The 4634-nt window shown below is 46.5% G+C and overlaps 1 pseudogene; it reads right to left on the minus strand.

The window, feature by feature from the left end:
• Positions 1-708: 708 nt before the first annotated feature.
• LOC120645253 lies at positions 709-4355 on the minus strand (annotated as a pseudogene).
• Positions 4356-4634: the final 279 nt, after the last annotated feature.

The raw sequence follows: 4634 nt of genomic DNA on the forward strand, positions 1-4634 counted from the left end.
TTGTGCCAATCTATTGCTTTTTCTGTTTTTTGGTGCATGTGTGTACAAATTAAAGTTTTTCATGATTTAATGCTTCTGGGTATTTTTTTGTCTGTATTATTAAAAGCACTACAATTGTATGTACTCGGCATCTGAATCTTTGGGGGGCTTCTCTTCGGTTGATTCAGGTATTAAAGATGAGTCCCTTGCGGATAATGCATATTCTGATGGAACAGTAACTGTTGAACAACCTCACTGCTGTTCACATTACCGGCATGCTCCTCAAATCTAGTCACAACATATTTATGAAGGAGTGAATAGGATAATAGTCAGCTACTACAACAGAACGAGGGAAGAATAGTGAAAAGGGGAAATGGTGAATAGCACTAACCTAGCTTGTCCTCGAACTCCTCCAAACCACTTGGGGGCGGGGTGGGCGGACAGAACAGTGAAGAGTCTGTGGACCAACAGTTCCAATTTCATATCGTACAGGCTCAGGTTGCCTGCAAAGATTGAAAAAAGTTTTTGTAAACGCCAACGACAAAAGGCTAACTTATACCAGCTTCCAGTCTTGTTCTAGTCTCCTTAGCGGCAAGACACAATTTCTTGCTCATTGGTCATTATAAATTTATTATAATACATTATGAGGACAAAAATATATTAGTTTCCAAGGGCAGCAAAAAATTTAGCAACTAAACCATTTGGCTTACAGTGCTAGATGTCTTGGTGTTGTGCCAATCACATACTATACTCTATTATTTTTCACATTATCCAAAAGATGTAACTACATGTAAAAATTCTCTTTCACTTCTTATTGCTAAAATTTGATACGAAATACAAAACAGAGAAATATGCATACGCAGGATATTCACCATCAAACTCTTCAGGTATTTGAGGGGCCAGGGGTGGGGGATCATTCAATGATAATGCCTCAATTGTTGGCAAATCTATAACTGCCCTACCAAGCTCACTGCTGCTCACCTCAAGGATATATATACTCCTCTTCCCTGATCAATGCATATCAAAAAGGAATGAAATCATTGCAAATAATAGCTAGGAGAAAGGGATTATGAATTTTCCATAGAAACAAGCACAAGTCAAGAAACAAACATAGATATAAAGATAACAGGAATAGTATCACACTTACAGTGCTGGTCCTCTGTGACGAGACCGCCTTGGCCTATCTGAATAGAGAACACTCTGCTGAACACGGGTTCCAGTTCCAGAATGACTGTGTAGCTACCTCTATGTAGAGTTATGTGTGAAGAGAACAAGTAGAGATACATCTACATGGCTGAAGAACAAAAAAAGAAATTCACATTTGTCCTGGATAATTCGCTTCTTTATATACAAAGGGAGGGTGTGAGTTTGACAGTCAGCTCCATCGGTTTTCATATGTGTGTCAGAGGGAGGGAGAGAGAATCCTGTGTTGACATGTACAACCAAAAACCTGAATTGGTGTATGACTATCTCACCAAAAATCTGAACAAGAGCAGTATCCACCTTTGAATTGGTGGAACCTGTAAGGATCTCTCAGAATGATTTCCCTGTGATAAACCATGCTAACCAGCTTAAATACCAGATGACAGTCTACACAGACCCTAGATTCTTGAATATCCTTATTGTAGATCCTTCTGGCACAACAAGAAGCCCGTATGCCAATGCAAGCTTCTCGCTGTGGTTCCACAGGTTCTGCTCTTTTTGCTCTTCATCCGTATCATGTAGCGCAGATGTGGCATCGGCCACATAGCCCACTTCCCTGAGCTTTAGTAAGATTTCGTCCAACTTTGCATAGATCTTTTCTGCATGCATATGACTCCGGTCACCTATACCAAATGTGCTCACCTCATTCTTCAACTTGAGCCAGCTGCAGGCAGGTCTTTTGTGTAACTAGATGGTCTTCATGTGACTTCTTAATTTGTCAACATCTACCCATCTTGCGTTTGTAGCATATAAGTTTGACAAAAGAACATACGCAGAGTCATCAAATGGATCCAATTCCAGGAGATTCTTGGCAGCTTTCCTCCCAATATCCAGATTTTTATAAGTTCTACTAGAGGAAAGCAAACTCCTCCATATTAGATCATTTGGCAAGACTGGCATTTCTTCAATAAATTTCTCTGCCTCTACAAATTGTCCTAAACGTCCAAGGAGATCCACTATGCAAACACAATGTTTTATTTCAGGGGGCACACCACATGTAGAAGCCATAGAGTTGTAGTAATTGATGCCCTTGTCTACTAGACCAGCATGACTACAAGCCGAGAGGAGCGCAACAAATGTCACATAGTCCGGCTTTCGCCCTATCGAGACCATGTGCTTGAATGTATCTTCAGCTTCCTTTAAATAACCATATCTTGCATAACCTGGTATCAAGGTATTCCAACATTGCGTAGGCTGACTGGCAGGATCAGGCAGCATTTTCAACATATCATCCATCTTTCCACATTTCCCATACATATCCATTGCGGCATTAACAACATGACTATCATGATCCAGCCCACATTTCACACGAAGACCGTGTAGCTGCATGCCTTCATCTAATGATGCCAAGCTTGCACTGGACGACAAACATTCAGCTAGACAAAAACGATCAAGTTTGTTTCCAGCATGCTGCAAATCAATGAAAAGCTTTAGAGCTTCCTCTCCATGGCCATGTAGTACATTGGCAGCGATGATGGCATTCCAGGAAATAACACTCTTATTCTTGATTCTGCAGAATACATCAGAACTAGATTCCAAATCACCACAAGTTGCATACATTGTGATCAATGAGTTTGTAATGTACTCGTTCGACAACAATCCAGTCTGTGTTATGTATGCATGCAGTGGCATTCCATAACTGTGCAAATCATGTGAAGATTTGCAAGATCCCTGGAGATTTATCACTGTGATATAATTTGGCTTTATCTCAGCACCCCTCATCCAAAAAAACACACACATTGCATTTGTAGCATCCTCAAGTGTTGAGTAGCCCCCAATAAGCACATTGCAGCTAACAACATCACAACACGGCATTGACTGAAATACTCTCTCCGCATCTTCCATCGAATTGCATTTACTGTACATTGTGAGGAGAGAATTTCCAATCAGTAGATTGTTCTGAAGATTCCACTGCAATACCATGGCATGAACTGTTCTGCCATCCATCAAGGCTTCTGGACTTGAACATGCTCCTAAAGCGCTGGAAAATGTCATGTGGTTAGGTGGACCTTCATCAGTTTGAAGTAACAGGCCCAATGTCTGAAGTGCTTCAACACAGCTACCATTCTGCACGTACGATGAAATCATAGTGTTCCACGATATTACATCCCGTCTGCTCATGGTCCAAAACAGAGACTCGGCCTCATCCATTCTCCCAGCAGCAGAGTACATATTAACAAGGGCATTACCAACCAGAACAGAAGAATTCAGTCCACTCCTGTTACACAGGGAATGAATCCCACTTCCAGGGGCAAGATGATCCAATGAGGCACAGACAGATACCAAACTGCACAGAGTGGTCACATCAGGCCTCACTCCACCATGACGACGCATATCTGAAAGTAGCATAAAGCATTTGCTGCAGGCCCCTTCATGTGAGTACATGGATATCATCGCGTTCCAAGATATCCGGTCCCGCTCCTCCATCCGATCAAAGAGCCTCTCGGCATCCTGCACCCTCCCCAGGTTCCCAAACATGGTGATAAGCAAGTTCGCCAAAGAAACAAGCCCCTGCAGGCCAGAGAGCACCACATGGGCAGCGACCTGAAGCCCGGCCGCCTCATCCTCGAGTGACCCACACAAGCTGACCACCGTGGCAAAGGCATTCGCATTGCACGGAACACCTTCCCTCCTCATCCGACGATAAGCTGCCAACGCCTCCTCCAGGTAAGAATTCGACGATAATGCGACCATTAGTGCCGTCCACGACACGACGTTCTGGTCAGGCATCTCCCAGAACAGTTGCTGGGCATCCGACACGAGACCCCGGGAGCCGTAGAGGTGCAGGAGCGCGGTGCCGATGTACACGTTCCCCATGAGCCCGGCCCTGTGCGTGAGCGCGTGGATGGCGACACCGCACGCCGCGCCCTCCTCCCAGCCCCGGCGCTCGCAGGCCGTGACGAGGCTGGCGAGCGCGAACCCGCTGAAGGGCACGTCGCGCTCCCGCATGCCCAGCAGCAGGGCGAAGGCCGTGGAGTCGAGGCCGCGGCGCACGCATCCGGAGACGGCCGTGTACCAGGAGGAGTCGGTCCTGTGCGGCATCTCGTCGAACAGGTGGAGGGCGGCGACGGGGGAGGCGCGCCGGCGGAAGTAGAAGGCGAGGAGGGTGTTGCGGTGGAAGGCGGAGAGCGGGAGCGCGCGGCGGAGGGCGAGGCCGTGTACGGTGCGCGCGAGGAGCGCGCCCGGCCTAGAAGGAAAGAAGTCGGCCCGCTTAGGCCCAGCAAAGCCGGATGGCGTCGCTCGAGGTTCGCCGGCGGGTCGTCGTCCCAGCGTATTTGTAATCTCGCTCGTCGATCAGACCCAGGGACTGGTCCTACGTACGAGCTTTGATTCGAGGTCGCAAATTAACTCACTCAAGGTCAGTCACTCACAGCGTAATCTCGAGACTTTTCATGCTCCATCCGAAAGCTCAGCGTCTCTACGTATTCACACCTAAGGAAGTACAGTATTGT

The sequence above is a fragment of the Panicum virgatum genome, chromosome 8K (assembly GCF_016808335.1).
Source record: "Panicum virgatum strain AP13 chromosome 8K, P.virgatum_v5, whole genome shotgun sequence".
NCBI classification, from domain to species: domain Eukaryota; kingdom Viridiplantae; phylum Streptophyta; class Magnoliopsida; order Poales; family Poaceae; genus Panicum; species Panicum virgatum.